Raw genomic sequence first — 24,544 nt, 5'->3', positions numbered from 1 at the left:
CACACTGAGGAGTGAGATGCCCCTGTAGTTGTTAGAGTCGGTACGGTCCCCCTTCTTAAAGAGGGGGACCACCAGGGCATCCTTCCAGTCCTGCGGAACTCGTCCAGTGGTCCAGACTGTTGTTATGATGTCATATAGGGCAGTCTGTGCACAAACGCCACCCTCCCTCAGCATTTCGCTTGGGAGATCATCTCTGCCCGGTGCCTTCCCTGGTCTCAGACTCCGGATCGCCCTCAGTACTTCCTTAACAGCTGGTACCTCAGCCAGCCACTCACAGGGGGTGACCTCTTCCAATATTTGAGGCACCGCAGCCTCAGCAGGGTTATCCCCACTTTGTGCCATGATGTTTTCCTGGCTGAGAGATTTTCCCTCCCCCAGGACCTCACAGAAATGCTCAGCAAATCTGCAAACCTGTTCCTGGGGGTCGGAGATTGGATCACCGTTTTTTCCTCTAATGATGGTAATAGGTGTGGCGCTGCAGGTTACTTTTTTGATGGAGTTAAATAGTGATTTGTGATCGCGGGCCACTGAGGCAGACTCCATCTCCTCAGCAACCCGCGACCACCACCCATCCTTACAGCGCCTTACGGCTCTCCGAACCTCCGAGCGAAGGCTGCGGTAAACCTCCTCATTCTCTGACGTGGGATGCTGTAGGCGATGAGAGTGGGCCTGTCGCTTTTTCTCAATTAACCTGAACACCTCCTCTGTCAGCCAGGGTTTCTGGGGAGGTCTGGACCGCGTACCCAAAGCAGCCATTGCAGCTGCATGAGTCACAGTCTTAAACCTCGCCCATTTACCCTCGACATCAGGTGGAGTGGGGGACGATGCCAACCCCAGCTGCAGGCGATGATGAAATTCTCGCTTGCAACTTTCATCAGCTAACTGAGACCAGGCCACTTTTGGTTGGAATGGGATCCTGGGTGTACACCCACCACCGGAGTGGAAGAATGGCAGGCGCATCTTACAGATGACTAGTCGATGGTCAGAGGGCAGATCAGCTCCACGGTAGGTCCTGGTGTCAAGGACATGGGCTCGCATCCGCTGCTACACCATCTTCCACACACACAGACATTGATACACAAACAAAAAATCCCTCGTGTTGCCTACACAGGCGGTTTACAGTCTGGACCACACCACCCATCGTCCCCCATGCTGGCTATTATAGGCGCTCGCTAACACCACTTGCCCCAGGCTGTGATTATAGCCCCCTAACCTCACCCCCCTACCCCACATCACAAACTCCCTACACTCACCCACGCTGTGAAGTGTTGAGTCACTTGCCTCTTTTGTCCCTGACACACGCAATCGCGGACCCTCTCCCTAACTTATCTGATGTATTATTATTAAACAGAGGTTTCGGTTCAATTGACGTGAACTCAGGCTTTTATATAACGACGAGTCGCATAGGCAACACCACGGGATGAAGGGGACAGTGGGGGGGGGGGTCTATCGCTCCGTCGATGGACTGGGCGTGAGTAACAGACTTCAGCCTCTTTTTACAATCTCTGTGAACAGGGAGGTAGAAGCCAAGAGTTAATTTGAACAACAAAAACGGTGACTTTTAAATTAGCAATGTTCCTGCTAAAATACGTTAGACTTTACCATTTTGCTAATGTCAATCGTTTTATTTGTAAAATTGTTAAATATGGAATCAAATCCCACCTGTTGTTGATTATGGCTTCCCTCTCCGTGGGTTTTCACAACAGGAATTGCGGAGAAATTATTTTACTCTATGGTAATGAAACTTTAAAATATGTTTTAAATGGAAAACAATAATTTGTGTTAACATCCCCGATTGTGAATTTTGTTTTGGCAAACCAACAGGCCGAAAAGAAACGGCATTACATTTTGGATGTGAGTACCATGAGACAAATACACACACCCACAAAACTACTAACTTTTATACATAGATAAAATATTGTGACGTGTTTTTTTTTTTACCATGTGATGAGTACCGATCTCCCAGCAGAGAGTGTGGGGCAGTGTGGTCCCTCGTGGGTACGAATAGTAAGACCACCCTGAGCGGTTTCCAGAAGATGCTCGGTGGAAACTCTTGTTCTGCCATTCTCTACCACAAGATTAGTTGATTGGCAAGGTTGGCTACGTACGTTGCAGAAGAAGTTTAACATACATACATGCGTAAAGCCTCTCCGAGATTTCTAATGGGATTCCCAATCAAATAACCACTTGCCGATATGCATTAAGGATAACACTGAACATTAAACACTGGATTAACTCGGAAAAGAGGGGGATATGGAACAAGTGGGAAGCATGTTCCATCAGTCTTTAGTCGCTCACCGGGATTGTTCTCTCGCACTCTCCAAAGATAAACCACGGGGCTTCAAGCCACACTGGACCTTTCCACCATCCTCGGAGTCTGCAAAGATCGACAGATCCCATTATATCCCTCTGTGCATCGATAGTATGGGGCAACGCATCCCTTAAAATAGAGAGTAAATTAATTAATTGGCTAGCATGGAACATCTGCTAATATTGACAAGATAGGGGACCTGTTGACTGAAGAAGAGAACATTTATTATTTCCATCAGATACAGGCATGGCACGATGTCCCACAGTCACACTTCTACAAGTATCTACACATTAAGGAACGCCATCAACAAGGCCCAAACCAAAATTTTTCCCCTGAGCACCCACCCCATAATAGACTGGCTCGTGGAGACAAATAAAGACGTACAAACGAGCAGAGGCGTGCCATCTCCTCGACTCGGGCGAAGAGCGGGCCAGACTAAAAGCCAAGAAACTGTGGGAAGCACTGCTGGGGTATGACATCTCATCCCCGCCCCCCCAAAAAGGGGGGGCAGAGATATGGTAAGTATGGGCAGCTGGTTCTAGATCGCTCCCATTGAAATTTAAATTCTCTAACTCCTTCCCAGACTGCCCTAAATGCCCACAAGAAACACCTGGACGTAATGAGGAAAAAACAGAACCAGTGGGCGTGGGGTGGAGAGGAGGAATGGGTGACAGGAATCACACCACTCTACCACACTCTGAACGACAGTGGTCCCCAGGAGGGATAAAGGCAGAGGCAGGTTCCACACTTATGTTTTTCTTAATATTCTTTTATTTTCCTATTCATTCATAATCAACGTTTTTGGGTTTAGATCGCGTTATTTATAAATGTGTCGTAACCCTCCACCACCCGACACGGCCAATCAGTAAAAAATGTGTCACGTTGACAAAAGACAAATAGTTCACTGCTTTAGCCCACCGGTGTGTTGAAGCCACAACATTTACAATTTGAGTACGACGTTTCGCTGGTAATTGCATCCAGCATCATCGGGCAATTCGCCAGAATGGTGAGGCGCTGCTGTTTCTCCCGTTCTTATATAGAGCAGCAGCAGGGTGACGTCATCATTAACTCATTAACTCATCAGGTGCAAAGATTCAAGGGGGGAGTGATTGTAATTATATACTAGATTAGTAATCAGGCTATTGTTACGATGCGAGTTGTAGATTAGTAATCATTTGAATCAAATCAATGAATTCCTATTCATTGATTTGATTCTAACCCCCCTGTCACGAATACCCCCCCTTCCCCCCCCCCCTCTAATACTCCTCTCCCGATCTTTAGCGCTACCCTTAGGAGGGAAAGGGACCCGACAAACCCTAAACAGCCCCCGTTAGGGGGAGCGTAAACACCCAGATGGTGTGGCTCCTAATCACGTTACCCGTGCGCAAATCTGGTTAACCGGTTTTATTCACGGTTCAAGAAAAAAAAACGTTAAAATGTAAACTGAAAACAAACCAACATATTTGTTGCGCAGATGTTTAATTAACTAGTCCAGTTTGTCGAGTGAGGTGCATGATATTGCACTCCTCTCACTTTAGAAATAACTAGCATAAGTACCCGGCGTTGCCCGAGTGATAAATATATTTCTTAATAACCTCACATATATACACACCCTCACCACTCACCACTCACCCTCACCATTCACCCTCACCACTCTCCCTCACCACTCATCCTCACCAATCACACCCTCACCAATCACCACTCACCACTCACCCTCACAACTCACCCTCACCACTCATCCTCACCAATCACACCCTCACCACTCTCCCTCACCACCCATCCTCACCAATCACACCCTCACCAATCACCACTCACCACTCACCCTCACCACTCACCCTCACCATTCACCCTCACCACTCTCCCTCACCACTCATCCTCACCAATCACACCCTCACCAATCACCACTCACCACTCACCCTCAACACTCACCCTCACCATTCACCCTCACCACTTTCCCTCACCACTCTCCCTCACCACTCATCCTCACCAATGACACGCTCACCAATCACCACTCACCACTCACCCTCAACACTCACCCTCACCACTCACCACTCACCCTCACCACTCTCCCTCACCAATCACACCCTCACCAATCACCACTCACCACTCACCCTCACCACTCACCACTCACCCTCACCATTGACCATCACCACTCTCCCTCACCACTCATCCTCACCAATCACACCCTCACCACTCTCCCTCACCACTCTCCCTCACCACTCATCCTCACCAATCACACCCTCACCAATCACCACTCACCACTCACCCTCACCACTCATCCTCACCAATCAGCACTCACCACTCACCCTCAACACTCACCCTCACCACTCACCCTCACCACTCTCCCTCACCACTCAACCTCCCCTCACCACTCACTAATCACCACTCACAATCGCCACTCACAACCGCCCTCACCATTATATTTTTGCCCCAGTCAACGCCGGATATTTCCCATTCGTAGCAGTTTATATCAACTCTATAAGCAACTTATAATAAACAGGAAGCGCGATCGTAAAGTAATTTACAACCTTCGATTAGTCCTTTGTGCGATTCAAAGAATCGATTCCTGGTATGTTGGGGGTTTACATTTTGAATGATAGAGTTTCATTTTCATTGTTATTTCATTGTTTTTTTATTTTTACATGAGTTTTTAATTACATTTTTGCCCCGGTAAAGGCCGGATATTTCCCGTTCGTAGCAGTTTATATCGACTTTAACCAACTTATAGTAAACGGGAATCGTCCGAATCTAAAGGAATCTAGAACCTTCGATTCCTTTGCGCGATTCACAGAATCCATTCTTGGCGCGTCGGGTTTAAAAGTAATTACACAGTTGTTTTTTCATTGGTATGTAATGTTTGAAAGTTTTCATAAGATTTAAAATTTATTTTCCCCCCGGGCAACGCTGGGTATATCGAGTTTATAGCACAAATGCGTGCGCATATTTTTAACGGGAATTAAAAATGGCGTCCACCCCACGCCGAAGGCGTCGCTACCCGTTGCCAGGGGCAACCGCCGTCCAATGAAAGCGGCGAAGGCGTGGCTACCCGTTGCCAGGGGCAATGGGCGTCCAATGAAACTGCAGCCCGCGGCGAAGGCGTCGCTACCCGTTGGCGGGGGCAACCGCCGTCCAATGAAAGCGCCAAAGGCGTCGCTACCCGTTGCCAGGGGCAACCGCCGTCCAATGAAAGTGCGTATGGTCCGGCGACACACACACAGACAGACAGACATGCGATTTTATATATATATATTATACTACCAGTTGCAAAATCGCTCTGCGTCATACCGCTCTAAAGAGCACATGCAATCCGTAGCTTTAGTCATGTTAACCTTTTAAATTTAGATATCTTTCCTATGCAGGATCCAACCTTTCAATTACAGTAAATTTTACTTCCATAGCCCCACACAAACATGAATAAGGATTTTTTAAAATGAAAATTGTTACTTGTTAGACAGCATGAATGGTTGCTATAGTGTCTATGATGGGGAATATACTTCGGATGGTAAAAAAAAGTAAAGCACACAAATGGAAATTAAAAACGATATTCAGAATCATTCATTGCGGTTATAATTTTTTATGGTGCTGTTTATACTGTTGGTGGTGTTGGTTGTAATTTTTAAACGAGATATTATACATCAGTGACTTCCTTCTTCCAACAACAATAATTAAATATTTTCAAATGCACTGCTGCAGGCAGTCCTCCCCATGCCGTCGCGGTCGTAAAGGTTGTTGGACCATACTTCTCCGCACTCTTCTGGATTTGACCAGCAAAAATTCGCCTCGAGAAAGTCTTGACATGCAGAGTTGACTGAAATTTTCTGCTGATCTGCTGAGCAGTCAAATAGTACGAGGGGAGAATGTCATGGGAGGGATAGGGAGCGTGGTCTCAGTCACGAGCTCTCTCATACAGCACACACATCTACAATATTTGAGAGAAAAATAACAACTGACAAATGGACACCCATAGCTGTTTACGCCCAAGGCGCAACAACTCAATTAGCGTCAAGCTCGGAATGTTGCCCGTCCTGCCTTGTCACACACAGGCAGTGGATGGAACAGAGTGGAAAATAATACAATGGCGAGTGCATTTACAGAGCATCTCGAATATATCTGAATAAAAAAATTCAGTGTAGAACAATCAGACAAGCATCATGGGGAACAAGGAGGCGTGCATAGACTGCATATATCCATACAGAGAGAACACACAGTCATGGGCACAGGAGAAGTGGGTGGATGGTGAGAGACAGGCTCAGAGAATTGTGCCAGAAGGGAAGAATAAGTGCCCTGATAATGAGTCAAGTTTGACGAAAAACTCCCTTAGTTGCTGGGCAGAGAGGACGGAGGGGAGTAGACAACGATGAGAGGGGCGATTGGAGAGCAAGGCTAAAGGAGAGGAGTGAATATTTTTTGTGTATTCATCAGGTAAAGCTCACTGGAGCTATGAAGTTATTTTTGAGAAGCTGCCTAGGCTTCAAATGATGGTACTCTTTGGTTATTTCGGTAAAGTCACGTAGAAAGAAAATAAATTAAATAATATAATACGACGTTTCGATTGCAACACAAGCAACCGTCATGAAGTAGAACTAAATTTGATAGAGAGACAAAACACAGACACGGAGACACACAAACAGAGAGACAACACAGAGACACAGAGAGAGAAACACAACATAGACACACAGAGACCCAATGCCTCTGTGTCGAGGCCTTAAATAGAGAGAGGGGAGGGTGGGTGGGCAGAGAGGTGGGTCTGCTGGGGCAGCTGCTGGAGCAGAGAAATTAGCATGATGCTTGCGCATGAGACATTCAATCTCAATAGAATTTGCAGGTGAAATATTTTATTGAATTAAAGGAAAAAGTGCATCTTCTTGGTTCTTTCGGTAAAGTCACGTAGAAGGGAAGTAATAAAATAATAAAAATAAAACATAATAAAATAATTATCACGACGTTTCGGCTACAACGCAAGCAGCCGTCTTCAGGTGAAGAATGAGACACTACCAAGCTAGGTGCTTATATATACGCTGAGTTGGTGGTGCAAGAAGAGCGCCTTAACAAAAAGAATGTGCATATGAAGAGGAATTTAGCATATTCATGGGAAATGCGTAGGAGGTGGGCGGGGGGGTTTCAAAGTCATATTATGCCCATGCATTATGCAGGATCAGAAGCACCAAGGGAGGGTGCAGGGAGTAGCATTAACAAAGGAATGAATGTTAATAGTATGTAGCTGCAGTTACTAAACAACCACGTAGAAAACTAAAGTATAAACTACATAAAAAACTAAAGTATAAACTGCATAGCACCATCAGTATACTTACTATACTCTACAATAAGCTGAGTTACTCACAGCAAGTAATACATTACAATTCTACGTCGTAAAAATTATATAATATGCTTCCATCTAAACTTTATTCTCTTACATCACACGAGCATACACCGTATTATATACTGCCATAGATAAACCCAACATTAAATTACATACTGTATAGCTATAAGCCACGCTATACCTTATACATTTTAATATAACACTATGTATTAACCTACCCACCTTAATGTGTATCACACTGCTATATGTTTACTATACAATTACGATACTATATATTACTTTGTACATTGTATTAAGCATATAAATGTTATACTATTTGTTATTATACACTGTACCATTGACCGTCGTGTCAATGGGTGAGTCGTGGGGGGAAAAAAAACTTGCAGCGGAGCAAAGAATCCATTCCCTGCGGAGAATACAATGCCAGTGAGTGGAAACGCGGTCTGAAAGTCACCGTAAACGTGAACACAATCAGTTAAGATCCGAAATGGTTTATTACGTCCTTCCAATGATTGCTAAGCCAGAATCCATCTTCTCGGTTAAAATTGTCTCTGTGTTTGTATATGTGGATCGCCTCATGAACGAATCTCTCATGATAGCCAGATGGCTTGCAGAGAACCTCTGTCTTGGAGAAGTCAATGTCATGTGAGCCCACTGAGTTGTAACAGTGATCTGCCACGGCTGAGGTGTTTGTCCTACCGTGTTTCAGGTCTGCTTTATGTTCACGGATGCGGTCCGAGACATGTCGTTTGGTTTCCCCAATGTAACTGCTACCACAGAGGCAACTTAGTTTGTAGACGCCAGGGTACTGTATGTCTGGAACCACATCTTTTACAGACGGTACCAGATCACGGATTTTATGTACTGTGTTGAATCGGACCTGGATCTTGTGTTTAATCAGGATTTTGGAGATCTTTTTTGTGACCCCAGCAATGTAGGGTAAGGTGATGGTCTTGAAAGGCTCCTCAACAGGATCCTTCTTGATGGTTGGAGTGATGGCTTTGCGGATTGTGTAGTCGGAGTAACCATTAGCCTTAAGAGCTTGGCGTACGTGTTTGAGTTCACTGGAAATGTGTTCCTGGTCGGAGATGCATTGGGCTCTATGATATAGAGTCTTGATGAGGGAATTCTTCTGGGATGGATGGTGGTGGGAATCCGGTTTTAGGTAAGCATCCGTATGGGTGGTTTTCCTGTAGACAGAGTGGCTCATTGAACCATCAGGTCTCCTTTTGATTAGGACATCCAAAAAGGGTAGCTTGCCATCTTTTTCGACTTCCATGGTGAATCTGATGGCTGGGTGTATGGAATTGATGTGGTCGTGAAATTGGTCTAGAGCAGGCCGTCCATGTGGCCAGATGACAAAAGTGTCATCTACGTACCTCTTCCATAAGGTCGGGCGTAGAGTGGCAGTCTGGATGGCGTCCGTCTCAAATTTCTCCATGAAGATGTTGGCTACAACCGGAGATAGGGGGGAGCCCACTGGGGTGCCCTCAGTTTGCTTGTAGAAAGTTCCATTCCAGGTGAAGTATGTATTGGTTAAGCAGTGTCTCACCAGGGGGGGTACCCCAGCATTCAGTCCTTGATGAACCAAGTCTTCAATGATTGCGATGGTGTCAGGTACAGGAACCTTGGTGAATAAGGAAACCACATCAAAACTGACAAGCAGGTCGTCTGGGGACAGGGCAATCCCCTTGATTGTCGATACCAGGTCAGTAGAGTTTAGTACCGCAGAGGTGGTTTTTCCAGTGAAAGGCCGTAGGATTTCAGACAAAAAACGAGTCAATTTATAGGTGGGGGAGTTGATAGTAGAGACAATGGGACGAAGAGGTGTATCTTCTTTATGTATCTTTGGCAAGCCGTATAATCTTGGTGGCCTGGCTGCAGAAGGTTTCAACGAGAACTGTTTGGTCTGATCAATTAATGCGGTTGAATTTTCTACGTGGTTGTTTCGTAACTGCAGCTACATACTATTAACATTCCTTTCCTTTGTTAATGCTACTCCCTGCACCCTCCCTTGGTGCTTCTGATCCTGCATAATGCATGGGCATAATATGACTTTGAAACCCCCCCGCCCACCTCCTACGCATTTCCCATGAATATGCTAAATTCCTCTTCAGATGCACATTCTTTTTGTTAAGGCGCTCTTCTTGCACCTCCAACTCAGCGTATATATATAAGCTCCTAGCTTGGTAGTGTCTCATTCTTCACCTGAAGAAGGCTGCTTGCGTTGTAGCCGAAACGTCGTGAGAATTATTTATTATGTTTTATTTTTATTATTTTATTACTTCCCTTCTACGTGACTTTACCGAAAGAACCAAGAAGATGAATCCCTGCAGTCACGAAAGCTTTAAATCTAAAAAGAAAAAAGTGCAATTAAGGATAACAAAAAAACGGAAAACTTCCATGACATGGTGGATTAAAATGATTAATCACAACTGAACATACAAGCCAAGCACACCAAGGTGGTGCTCGCTTCATCAACCCATCCTCACACTTCAGCGCGATTGCTTTCCAGCGCCTATCTCGTGACTCGCTATGTAAATCTCTACGTCAGTGTCTGGCCCGTGCAGCTCCACGCTGCCCACAGCAGACGCGCGCTCCCTACAGAGGATCCACGGTCGCGCGTCGTCTACGCCTACAGTAGGAGCTCCAGCACAAACATCCCCCATGTAGCTCCACAGACTGGCGGGGCAGTACTCTTATTGAGCCCCTATTAAATGCCGGAATGGCACACGATGGGGTGGGTGTTCAGAACCACGTGGGACCGCCTTTGTCTCCCCAATGTGTGATGTTTACACACAGCCCCAGATACTCATTTTAGTTACACACACACACAGTGACCTCGCTCATGAGACACTGCACACACACTCATCCGTGCTACACCATCTTTCACGCACACACAGATATTTATGCACCAATTAAAAAAATCTGCTGTGTAGCCTAAACAGGCGGTTTATAGTCTGGACCACACCACCCACCGTCCCCCACGCACCACAAACTCCCCACACTCACCCACGCTGTGAAGTGTCGAGTCGCCCCGCGTCTCTTGCCCCTGACACGCGCAGACGCTGCCCCGCTCCCCGTGTCGCCTCCTCCGCTGCTTTCTCAGTCTCAGGCCCTGACGCCAGCAGTGGCATCAAGAAGTCTCCTCCAGTAGCAGCAGAAAGGAGAGAAGAGGGGTGAGTGGGGGAGGGGTTAGGGGAGGGGTGGGTGAAAGGGTGGAAGGGTGGGTGTGGAAGGGTGATTCCTGCAAGCACTGTTTTTATTTATGTGCGGTGTTACATTTGATGATTTATTAATTCATTTTTCAATTATCATTTGCCAGGGCTTCACAATCATTAAGCAATAGCATACGACGTTTCGATTGCAACACAAGCAATCATCATCAGGTATAAAATAAATAGCAACGTCGTATGCTATTATTTAATTTATTATTTTATCTTTATACGTGACTTTACTGAAAGAACCAAAGATTAATTCCTGCAGTCACGAAAGCTACAAATTAAAATCATTAAGCAAGTTTAAGTTAAATATAAAAACTCACCTTTCTAAACTTGCTTTTAAGATTATTTACAGGTGTATTTTTTAATATGCCTTAGACAGTAATTTATTATAATGCAATTTTGTTTTGTATGGAATTTGTTTTTATTCTTCTTGTGATTTAGTCTATTAATAATGTTTTTTTTCATCTGTACAGGACGTTGAATGCCATCCTTTGCACGAAATAGTGCAATAGAAATAAATACTTGATTGATTGATGTGCAGAGAGTTGCGTGACTGAAATTTTCTGCTGATCTGCTGAGCAGTCAAATAGTACGACGGGAGACTGTATTGGGAGGGATACGGGGCATGGGCTCAGTCACGAGCTTTCTCATACAGCACACACATCTACAATATTTGAGAAAATAAGACAACTGACAAATGGACACCCATTGATGTTTATGTAAGGTAGTAACTCGGCGGGAGACGACTTCACGGGTAACACACTCTTTATTTTATCAAACTCGTTCACAGGTGACTAACACCTACTTTGTATCTCGGGTGACAAACACCCACTTAGTATCTCGGGTGACAAACACCCACTTAGTATCTCGGGTGACAAACACCCACTTAGCTACTTGGCGACTAACGCCCACTGAGCTACTCGGATGACCAATATCCACTTAGTATCTCGGGTGACAACCACCCACTTAGCTACTCGGCGACTAACGCCACTGAGCTACTCGGATGACCAACATCCACTTAGCTACTCGGCGACTAACGCCACTGAGCTACTCGGGACACTCCCTGCCCGGGGTATCCGTCTCGACTGTGGGTCCCCAGCCCGACCCACGGGGGCGTCGGACCCCGGGTCCCACAGCCTCGCCTCCGAGCCACACAGGGCCCCGGTCCCCACAAGGACGGCGGGACTAGGGGTCTCGGGGCACTAGGTCTTCAGCTCCGTCTTCGGGTCTTCAACTGGGTAACTCTCCCCGAGTGCTCTCGCGCGTCCCCCTTTATACCCCACCTGCGGACGTCGCTGCGAGCACCCACTTATTCGACCAATCGCTGGGCGCTGGCTACGATCCTCTTTTCCCACATCTCATCGTGCCTCACCACCCACGCCGCGCCGCCCCGTCATCTGTCACTCCCGGCGCGCGCGTCCACACCACGCCCACAACGCGTGCCCAACCCCGCACCCCGCGCCGCCCCGTGATCCATCACTGTCACAGTCGGCGCACGTCAATACCACCACTACATCTACGCCCAAGGCACAACAACTAAATCTGCGTTAAGCTCGGAATGTGGCCAATCCAGCCTTGTCACACACAGGCAGTGGAGGGAGCAGGGTGGAAAATAATACAATGGAGAGTGCATTTACAGAACATCTCAAATATATCTGCATCTCAACATGCAGTGCACAACAATCAGACAAGCATCATGGGGAACATGGAGGCGTGTATAGACTGCATACATTCATACAGCGAGAACAGACAGTGATGGGCACAGGAGAAGTGGCTAGGTGGCGAGAGAGACAGGCTCAGAGAATTGTGCCAGAAGGGATGAATAAGTGCCCTGCTAATGAGTCAAGTTTGACTAAAAGCTCCCTTGTTGCTGGGCAGAGAGGACGGAGGTGAGAAGACATCGATAGAGGAGAGCAAGGGTAAAGGAGTAGAGTGATGATTGTTTTTTTAATATTTATCAGGTAAAGCCCACTGAGCTATTCAGCTCTTGTTGAGAAGCTATCTGGCAACAAATGATAGCTCAACGAAGTGGCTTAATGTAGAAATTCATAGCAACTAAATAAAACACATTCCTGCGGAGGGAGCTGGTAGGAACGTTGGGTTGCTTGGTCAATGGCCAGGGTCATTGCCCGACTGTGAGGGCGGGCACAAGCCGGCGTGAGTAGGTTAAAAGTTGAGTTTTATAAGGGCACCACGGGGTGACCAGCCCCTCCCCACCCAGCCCCTCCCCACCCCCCACCCAGCTCCACCCTCCCCACCCAGCCCCTCTCCACCCAGCCCCTCCCCACCCTCCTCTCCCCACCCAGCCCCACCCTCCCCACCCAGCCCCTCCCCACCCTCCCCTCTCCACCCAGCCCCTCCCTCCCCCACCCCCTCCCTGTGGGCTGGTGTAACCAGGAGGTTCCTACCAGTATATATGCATTATTCTAAATGTGGAGGGGAAAATCGTAAGAGCCAAATAAAAATCCACGTGGCTACGGGGAGAAATGCAAACTCCAAATATACAACAAGCATCAGGGTCGGGACCAAACCCACGACCTCATGCACGCCAGGCTAGGGAGGTAACATCTCGCCCCCATGGCGCCCCATGAGAGGGAGGCAGGCAGGAGCGAGTCCATGGAGAATCTTGAAGACGGCGAGGGCGATCATGTATTTGATCACCAAGACCTTAGCTTTACCAATGAACAAAACAGGCGAGATGGAATAAATTGAGTACTGTGCTATGAATGACAAGACTCCCAGTTACATGGTTTCCTTTGATAAAGATCCAATTTTTACTGTCATTTAAACACTTACAGCGAGGTAGGTTTCACTCCATTATATCGCATTGTGAACTCTGGCTTCTACATGAGAATGGGTCCCATAGGCAGCACCATGAGGTGAAGGGGACAGTGGGGCTATCGCTTTCTCACTTGACTGACTGGGCACAAGTAACAGACTTCAGCCTCTATTCACGATCTCTGTGAACATGGAGGCAGAAGCCAAGAGTTAATTTGAACAACAAAATCCGTGACTTTAACAATGTTCCTGCCAAAATACGATTGACATTACCACATTGCTAATGTCAATCGTTGTGTTTGTAAAATTGTGAAATAATGGGATCAATCCAGCCTGTTGTTGATTATGGCTTCTCTCTCCGTGGGTTTCACAACAGGAATCTCGGAGAAATTATTTTATTCCATTGTAATTAAACTTTAAAATGTGTTTTAAATATAAAACAATCATTTGTGTTAACATCCCCGAATGTGAATTTTGTTTTGGCCAACCAACAGGCCGAAAAGAAACAGCGTTACATTTTGGATGTAAATACCGTGAGACATATACACACGCACGAAACTACTAACTTTTATACATGGATCAAATATTATAACGTGTTGTTTTACCATCATGTGGTGAGTACCCATCTCCTAGCAGAGAGTGTGGGCAGTATCGTCCCTCGTGGGTACGAATAGTAAGACCACCCTGAGCGGTTTCCAGAAGATGCTTGGTGAAATCTCTTGTGTTGCCATTCTCTGCCACAATATTCGTCGAATAGTATGGTTGGCTACGTACGTTGCGAAATAAGTTCAACATACATACATGCATACATGCTCTAAGAGATTTATAATGGGATTCTTAATCGAATAACCACGTGCCGATACGCATTTATGATAACACTGGATTAACTCGGAAAAGAGGGGGATATGGAAGAAGTGGAAAACATGTTCCATCAGTCTCTGGTCGCTCGCCGGGATTGTTCTCTCGCACCCTCCAAAGATAAACCACGGGGCCTCAAGCTGCACTGGACAGTTTCCACCATCCTCGGAGTCTGCAGAGATCAACAGATCCCATTGCCTCCCTCTCTGCATAGACAGTATGGGGCAATGCATCCCTTAAAATACAGAGTACATTAATTAATTGGCCAGCATGGAAAATCATATAATATTGACAAGATCGGGGACATGTTGACCGAAGAAGAGAAAATGTATAATTTCCATCAGATACAGGCACTGCACGATATCCCACAGTCACATTTCTACAAATTTCTACACGCCAGGGATGCCATTACCAAGGCCCCAACCAACAACTTTGCCCAGAGCATCCACCCCATCATGGACTGGCTCATGCAGAAAAAGGAGAAGTACAAACGCGCAGAGGCGTGCCATCTCCTCGACTCAGGTGAAGAGCAGACCAGATTAAAAACCAAGAAACTGTGGGAAGCACAGCTGGGGTATGACATCTTATCCCCCCCCCAAAAAAAAATGGGGGCAAAGGTATGGTGAGCATGGGCAGCTGGTTCGAGGTCGCTCCCATTGAAAGTGATCCAATATAAAATCTCTAACTCTTTCCCAAACTGTCCCAGATGCCCACAAGGCGCTATGCAGGTGTAGTGACACAGCGCTGACTGTTGTCCTGCAGCGGCAACTGTGGTGGACAGTTAGCGCACACTCCGTTGAGCATACATACGGGTGAGCCTGCAGGGCGGAAAAACTGGGGCAAGGGTCACGGAAGACCTCATAGGGAGGCCCCTGGAACTCTCTGGTGGGTTCGAGAAGGGAGGCGTGGCTAGGGCGGAGCCAGGCCTCGCCGAGTAGAATATAAGTAGCAGAGATTGAGAGCTCCATGCTGCCGGTTCTGGGAGTGGACTCGTTTCGTCGTCGCTGTCGTCATTGCCTCCGCCTTCACATGATCATTGCGCGGCCGGACAGTAGTTGGCTGTCAAGGTTGACGCTGTCGATGTAACGTGGATATGGTCGTGTCTAGGCCAAGCCACATGGCAGCGTTGGTCTGGCAAATAGAGAGAGACGGTGCCTCCAGCAACTACCTCGTCTCCAACTGAGTGTGTGCGCCGAACACCACACGCACACACACGTCGACATCAAGGAGGACACTACACAGGCATGTTTGCATGCCTTTTGGATATGTCCTGAGATTGCCAATTTCTACCGGAACATCGCCACCTACTTCAACTCGATCTGTGGCACCGAGGTCGGCCCTTAAGTGGATTCATCTCTGTGGGGCCTAAAACTGGTGGCGATATCCACACACCAACACACATTACTCCAAGACTTCTATACCAAGGGAATAAAAACTGTCCTGGGAAACTGTAGGCCTTGTTATAGATCTCTATATGCATTACGAGCGATGGAGCACTTTAGCAACAAGATTAAGGGAATAACAAAGCGACTATATGAGGCGATATGTTCCCTATTCCTTCAGAATCCCGTGTAATATGAAACATCTGGACGTGATGAGGAAAGAATATAACCAGTGGGCGGTGGTGGGGAGGAGGAATGGGTGACAGGAATCACACCACTCTTCCACACTCTGACCGACAGTAGTCCCTAGGAAGGATAAAGGCAGAGGCAGGCTCCACATATAAGTTGTTCTTCATATTATTCTTATTTTCCCATTCATTTATTTGTTTCTAACCCCGCGGCCCTGACTATCCCTCCCCCACCCTTCTCCACTGCTCTAATACTCCTCTCTCGATCTTTAGCGCTCCCTTTAGGAGGGAACCGAAGGCGGCACACCCCAATCAGCCCCCCGTTAGGGGGAGTATAAACACCCAGAGGGCGTGGCTCCTAATCATGTTACCCGTGCGCAAATCTGTTTACCCTATGTTTTGTTCACGATTTCAGGTTCAAGAAAATATAACTGAAAACAAACCAACATATTTGATCCACGGATGTTTTATTAACATGTCCAGTTTGTCGAGTGAGGTGCGTGATATTGCACTGCTCTCACTTTAAAAATAATTATACTCCCACTTGCAAAATCGCACTGCGTCACACCGCTCTAAAGAGCTAATGCAATCCACAGCTTTAGTCATGTTAATCTTTTAATTTTAAATATATTTCTTATGAAGGAGCCAAATTTTCCATTACAGTAAATGTAACTTCCATATGCCCACACGAAGGAGAATGAGGATTTTTAAAAAATAAAATTGTTCCTTGTTAGACAGCATGAATGGTTGCTATAGTATCTATGATGGGAGATATACTTCGGATGGTAAAAAAGTAAAGCACACAAATGACAATTAAAAACGATATTCAGAATGATTCATTGCGGTTATAAGTTTGATGGTGCTGATTATACTTTTGATGGTGTTGGTTGTAATTTTTAAATGAGATATCAAATCACTGCCGCAGGCAGTCCTCCCCATGCCGTCGCGGTCGTAAAGGTTATTGAACCATACTTCTACACACTCTGCTGGATTCGACCAGCAAAAATTTGCCTCGAGAAAGTCTTGACATGTTGAGTTGACTGACATTTTCTGCTGATCTGCTGAGCAGTCAAATAGTACGAGCGGAGAATGTCATGGGAGGGATACGGGGCGTGGGCTCAGTCACGAGCTTTCTCATACAACACACACATCTTCAATATTTGAGAAAAAAGACAACTGACAAATGGACACCCATTGATGTTTACGCCCAAGGCACAACAACTAAATCTGCGTCAAGCTCGGAATGTGGCCCGTCCAGCCTTGTCACACACAGGCATTGGAGGGAACAGAGTGGAAAATAATACAATGGAAAGTGCATTTACAGAGCATCTCGAATATATCTGAATAAAAAGAATTCAGTGCATAACAATCAGACAAGCATCATGGGGAACAAGGAGGCGTGCATAGACTGCATACATTCATGCAGAGAGAACAGACAGTCATGGGCACAGGAGAAGTGGGTGGATGGTGAGAGACAGGCTCAGAGAATTGTGCCAGAAGGGGTGTATAAGCGCCCTGATAATGAGTCAAGTTTGACGAAAAACTCCCTTAGTTGCTGGGCAGAGAGGACGGAGGGGAGTAGACAACGATGAGAGGGGCGATTGGAGAGCAAGGCTAAAGGAGAGGAGTGAATATTTTTTGTGTATTCATCAGGTAAAGCTCACTGGAGCTATGAAGTTATTTTTGAGAAGCTGCCTAGGCTTCAAATGATGGTACTCTTTGGTTATTTCGGTAAAGTCACGTAGAAAGAAAATAAATTAAATAATATAATACGACGTTTCGATTGCAACACAAGCAACCGTCATCAGGTAGAACTAAATTTGAGAGAGAGACAAAACACAGACACGGAGACACACAGGCAGACACACAAGCAGAGAGAGACAACACAGAGACACACAGAGAGAGAGACACAACATAGACACACAGAGACCCAATGCCTCTGTGTCGAGGCCTTAAATAGAGAGAGAGGGGAGGTAGGCAGAGAGAAAGAGAGGTGGATCTGCTGGGGCAGCTGCTGGAGCAGAGAAATTAGCATTGTGCCCTGAGCATGCTTGCGCATGAGGCATTCAATCTCAATAGAATTTACAGGTGAAATATTTTATGTAATTAACGAAAAATGTGCAATTATGGATAACAGAGAAATTGAAAACGTCCATGACATGGTGGATTAAAATGATGAATCACGACTGAACATACAAGCAAAGCACACCAAGGTGGTGCTCGCTTCATCAACCCAGCCACACACTTCAGCGCGATTGCTTTCCAGCGTGTATCTCGTGACTCGCTAAGGGAATCGCTGCGTCGGTGTCTTGCCCGTGCAGCTCCACGCTGCCCACAGCAGACGCGCGCTCCCTACAGAGGATCCACGGTCGCGCGTTTTCTACGCCTAGAGCACGAGCTCCAGCACAAACATCCCCCGTGTAGCTCCACAGGCTGGTGGGGCAGTACTCTTATTGAGCCCCTAATTAGGCCGGAATGGCACATGATGGAGTGGGTGTTCAGAACTACGTGGGACCGCCTTTTGTCTCCACAATGTGTGATAATTAAAAACCGCCCCAGATACTCATTTTAGTTACACACACAGTGCCCTTGCTCATGAGACACTGCACACACACTCACACGTGCTACACCATCTTGCACGCACACCCAGACATTTATGCACCAATTAAAACAATCTGCTGTGTAGCCTAAACAGGCGGTTTATAGTCTGGACCACACCACCCACCGTCCCCCACGCACTACAAACTCCCCACACTCACCCACGCCGTGAAGTGTCACACGACCCACCGTCCCCCACGCACCACAAACTCCCCACACTCACCCACGCCGTGAAGTGTCACACGACCCACCGTCCCCCACGCACGACGACAAACTCCCCACACTCACCCACGGCGTGAAGTGTCACACCACCCACCGTCCCCCACGCACCACAAACTCCCCACACTTACCCACGCTGTGAAGTGTCGAGTCGCCCGCGTCTCTTGCCCCTGACACGCGCAGACGCTGCCCCGCTCCCCGTGTCGCCTCCTCCGCTGCTTTCTCAGTCTCAGGCCCTGACGCCAGCAGCGGCATCAAGAAGTCTCCTCCAGTAGCAGCAGGAAGGAGAGAGGAGGGGTGAGTGGGGGAGGGGTTAGGGGAGGGGTGGGTGAAAGGGTGGAAGAGTGGGTGGGTGGGTGTGGAAGGGTGATTCCTGCAAGCACTGTTTTTCTTCATGTGCGGTGTTACATTGGAGGATTTATTAATTCATTTTTCAATTATCATTTGCCAGGGCTTCACAATCATTAAGCAATTTTAAGTTAAATATAAAAACTCACCTTTCTAAACTTGCTTTTAAGATTATTTAATGGTATCATTTTTCAATATGCCTTAGACAGTAATTTATTATAATGCAATTTTGTTTTGTATGGAATTTGTTTTTATTCTTCTTGTGATTTAGTCTATTAACGATGGTTTTTTTCATCTGTGCAGGACGTTGAATGACATCCTTTGCACGAAATAGTGCAATAGAAAGAAATACCTGATTGATTGATGTGCAGAGAGTTGCGTGACTGAAATTTTCTGCTGATCTGCTGAGCAGTCAAATAGTACGAGGGGAGAATGTAATGGGAGGGATACGGGACGTGGTCTCAGTCACGAGCTTTCTCATACAGCACACACATCTACAATATTTGAGAAAATAAGACAACTGACAAATGGACACCCATTGATGTTTACGCCCAAGGCACAACAACTAAATCTGCGTCAAGCTCGGAATGTGGCCAATCCAGCCTTGTCACACACAGGCAGTGGAGGTAGCAGGGTGGAAAATAATGCAATGGAGAGTACATTCACAGAGCATCTCGAATATATCTGCATTTCAAATGCAGTGCCCAACAATCAGACAAGCATCATGGGGAACAAGGAGGCTTCTATAGACTGCATACATTCATACAGAGATAACAGACAGTGATGGGCACATAAGTGGGTGGATGGTGAGAGCAGGCTCAGAATTGTGCCAGAAGGGGTGAATTAGTGACCTGCTAATGAGTCAAGTTTGACTAAAAGCTCCCTTAGTTGCTGGGCAGAGAGGACGGAGGGGAATAGACAGCGATGAGAGGGGCGATAGAGGAGAGCAAGGCTAAAGGAGTGGAGTGACGATTGTTTCTTTTTAAGAAGCTACCTGGTAACAAATGATAGCTCAACGAAGTTGCTTAACATTTGCAAATTTATAGCACCTAAATGTAAAGGCATAATTCGAAATATGGAGGGAAAACCAGAAGATCCTCAGAAAAATCCAACACACTGGCGAGTGAGTGCAGGTTGGTGAAGCGAGGGGGGCAGGACTGATTTATTTGTCACTCGCCTCTGATTTTAATCCAAGGGTTCGTAGTGCAGGGCACAAACCACTGAGCAACTGTTCCACCCCAGATGCCCTGGGCATGCTTGCGCAAGAGACATTCAACCTCAATAGAATTTGCAGGTGAAATATTTCATGGAATAAAACCAATTTTGGAATTAATGATAACAGAGAAATTAAAAACTGCCATGACACGGTGGGCAGGTGTGAGGTACAATGGATTAAAATGATGAATCACGACTGAACATACAAGTCAAGCACACCAAGGTGGTGCTTGCTTCATACACCCATCCTCACACATCAGCCTGATTGTTTTTCAGCGCGTGTCTCGTGACTCGCGAAGGGAATCGCTGCGTCGGTGTCTCGTTCATGCAGCTCCACAGTACACGCAGCAGACGCGCGTCTTCTACACCTAGAGCACGAGCTCCAGCACAAACATGCCCCATTTAGCTCCACAGACTGGTGGGGCAGTACTCTTATTGAGCCCATTTGAAGGCCCACACGGCAAAGGGGGGTATACATGTCCAGTACCACACCTTTGTCCCATAGTTTCTGCTGATTACCTATTGTACCAGGCACTCATTTAATGCAGACTCAGTTTAGAGGAGGGCCCAAAAGTAGTGTAGATATCATGTGCTAATAATAACTGTGGCTGTGTTTGTTGTGTACCATGACTCGCTACAAACACACACATAGGCTATGCACACAAATATACACAGATACAAACGACGAAAATCTCCCATATAGTTTTTGACAGATTATTGGGATTAGTTCTGTGAGCGAGCACCTAAGAAGGCCGGTACGGCACATGAAGGTGTGGGATACATACACACAATAACAGCCATATGTCACGAAAAAATTGTCATGTCAACAAAGTGCTTGTGCCAGGCTAAGTACACATTGAGGTAATGTGGACTGTCGAGATCTCATGAGCAGGAGGTTACAATATAGATAAAGGTGCCATAGCTTGAGTGGCATGAATGACTGGCAGATCTACCACCTGCGCTCCCTACTGTTCCAACTTGCTGCATTTTACTCGTCCTGCACTCTGCTCGCTGTTGTGAGCATCACTCCTCTGCCCTCCGTTATTGCTGGAGGTGGACATCCTTCACAAAACTACTCCAGAGAGGCTGATTTGACACCACTGGTACGAGCTGGCGGCAAGTCCAATCAGCTCCACATCCTTCTGTTACACAGCAGTCAAACTCGCGTTTTGCCCCTTATATCTGACCAAACAGAAGTTACTTGGGTGTGCAGTGACTGGGCATTTGGGCTACATGTCACAGCCAATGCTGCCTCACCTGCCTTAGAAGCTCACTGATGGGAATTTGTCCAGATCTTTCAAGGATCTAAGCTGCTCACACAATCCAGTTTGTTAAACCCACGGTGGATTGTAGACAACTTGAATATGCAAAACCAGTGTAGATGTTATTTTAAAAGGGATCCAATTTTCTCAAATATAGGGAAGGGAGGGGATATCTGGCTGAGAAGACCCAGAGATTTACGTGGAGCGACAGGCAAGGCAGCTTTCACAGCGCGCTGATTCGGAGCATAACATCTGCTGCCAAACTGGAGCTGGTCATAAGCACCCTTTCCAGGTATTGAAAAAATTTCCACTCTGTCCAAAACTGCCCCACCACTCATGCGGAATGGCGGGGAGATTACGATGACATAGAATACCCAACCAGATGCTTTGTTTTTTGTAGGGATGATCATAAACCTCATCTCTTAGTAGTACGCTCTATGTTCAACAAAATATTATCCAGCTCATTCTGAATATAATTCTGCTGGTGGGAATGGCTGTAATGTAGAGCTGGGCAGTGGTAACGCATGCTCCTGACGAATGAGGAACCGACAGATTGGGACCAGTTTCAAGAATATATGAAAAAAACGCCACCAAGACCTGCCCAAGAACCCGTTGCAGTATTCGGAAAGAATTTATTAGTAATGAAACGTGGTGCTGAATGGAAAAACAATAATTTAAACACTGCGACAAGGGCCAATAGAAGACTACAAGGACCGAAGAAGGCAATGCAAAACCCAGGTCTGGAACAATCAGAGGCTGTCTGATGGAAAAGCTGCAGCAATGGAATAAGAACTCTCAGTCTAATCAAGGATGTCTTTGCAAACGTCGGTTAACTCCAGGGAGCCTACTTAAATGTTTAATGTGCAATGACAGATGCTAGTGGCAACCTGGTCAGCAGTTGGAGGAGAAAACTAGCAAGGTTGAAGTAATTGTATTCCAAGTTGCAAAAATCACTGTTTGTCATATCCCTCTGAAGAGCTCATGCAAGCCACCACAACAACAGCAACCGAAAACCCCACAACTCCTGCTCTGAGTCATTTGAGCATAAAGTGAGGGGTGCCCTAAGAAAAATGAAAAAAAAAGTCTAAGTATCCACAATTTGCAATATCAGAGCAGAAATGCTGACATCCAGAGACTCAACGATCATCAAATGGTTAAGTAGGATCTTTTAGCACACGTGTATTGCATGCTTGATACCAGCTTTAAATGATGAAGCCTTTTTGGATGGACTGCATGCAGTCTTACTCATGCTGTTAGTCGAAGAAGTTGTTGCACCATATTTTTCCACACTTATCTATATTTGGCCTGCAAAAATTAGCCTCAAGCAAGTTTTGACGTACAAAGTGGGGTATGACTGAAATAATCTGCTGAGCAATCACATTTTACAAGGGCGGATGATAAATATGTCCACCTGGCAAAAGCAGACCTATGGATGTGTAGTGACGCTGACATAAGTTGTGACTTTTTAAGAGCCTTCATTCCTACACAGCGCTAACGATGCCCAGGGCTGGTTCTTGAGACTTGAGCTCTGTCTCATCTCCAATGTTCCATTTTATACCTCCCAAGCCCCGTCTCTGGAAGCTTCTATCACCCCACTCCCTTCGGCCAATCCTGACCCTTCGCCACCTACGGTTCTCATCCTTGCTTCCTGCCTTTTTACTTTTAACATTTTTCAATTCCATACACCCAGCGATCAAATTCACCATGGAGGTGGAAAAGGATGGCAAGTTACCATTCTTGGATGTTTAAATCGAAAAGAGGCAATATGGCTCAATGGGACACTGTCTACAGGCATGCCACCCATACGGATGCCTACCTAAAACCTGACTCCCACCACCATCCATCCGAGAAGAATTTCCTCATCAAAACTCTACACCGTAGAACTCGATGTATTTCCGACCATTATTGCCTAGCTCGTGAATTGGAACACGTGCCCAAGCTCTCTGGATGAATGGATATTCAGACCACACAATTCATAAAGCTATCACCCCAACCGCTGGGAAAGAACCATCTGAGGACCCAATCAAAACCATCACCTTGCCATACATAGCAGGAGTCACCAAAAATACTTCCAAAATCATGAGCAAACACATGATCCAGGTTCGATTGAAGACATTACATAAAATCCATTATCTGAGCCTATCTGTGAAGGATGTGATCCCTGACATGCAATACCCCGGCATCTACAAACTAAACTGTGTCTGCGGCAGTAGTTACATTGGGGAAACTAAGCGACATGTCTCGGACCGTGTTCGTGAACATAAGGCAGATCTGAAACACGGGAGGACCAATACCTCCGCCGTGGCTGATCATTGTTTTAATACGGTGGGCTCACGCGAAATAGATTTCTCCAAGACGAAGGTACTTTGCAAACCCACTGGCTATGAACAAAGATTCGTTCATGAAGCCATCCATATATATATAGATGGGTACAAACTGAGCAATCATTGGAAGGACGTTATTAACCAGTTTAAGTCATAACTGGCTGTGATGTTTCCATCCTACGTTCCGATGTTAGTTGTTATTTTCGGCTCTCTGATATTACATTAACAGGTTAAATTTCTCATACTAACACAGCCACCTTGCACGCCAACGTGGCGGCAACTCTGCAATCTTACATTTGCATGCTAATCTCTCACATTAACATAGCTGCTGCATTGGCAGTGGTGCGGCATTGTCATTATTGCTGCATTGGCAGTGGTGCACTGCCCAGGACCCTGGTTGCTGCCGAAACACAGGGGCCACGCCCATCCCAAAACCTTTACAAACATTTTACCTTCAGAGGCTAACTCCAGAGGCTAACTCCTTTGACTGAAGACGACCGCTTGTGTAGTGATTGAA

At 46.4% G+C, this 24,544-nt stretch overlaps 1 protein-coding gene across 11 annotated transcripts in view; it reads right to left on the bottom strand.

Moving 5' to 3' along the window:
- The window catches only part of LOC144738251 (ribonuclease inhibitor-like), a 112,195-nt gene that overhangs the window by 79,090 nt on the left and 8,561 nt on the right, over positions 1–24,544 (bottom strand). For 5 of the 11 annotated variants that reach the window (XR_013589193.1, XM_078621241.1, XM_078621246.1 and 2 more), the window contains exons 3-5: positions 19,010–19,144; positions 10,644–10,779; positions 2,299–2,377 (exon numbers count right to left, since the gene is read on the bottom strand). The gene's annotated coding sequence lies outside the window, so the exon portion shown is untranslated. The remainder of the gene's footprint in view (positions 1–2,298; positions 2,378–10,643; positions 10,780–19,009; positions 19,145–24,544) is intronic. The other 6 variants (XM_078621242.1, XM_078621248.1, XM_078621244.1 and 3 more) reach the window with 3 other exon arrangements.

The sequence above is a fragment of the Lampetra planeri genome, chromosome 79 (assembly GCF_965212315.1).
Source record: "Lampetra planeri chromosome 79, kcLamPlan1.2.h2, whole genome shotgun sequence".
NCBI classification, from domain to species: domain Eukaryota; kingdom Metazoa; phylum Chordata; class Hyperoartia; order Petromyzontiformes; family Petromyzontidae; genus Lampetra; species Lampetra planeri.
Note: the sequence above shows the minus strand (reverse complement) of the source record. Positions and strands in the feature narration are given on the sequence as shown.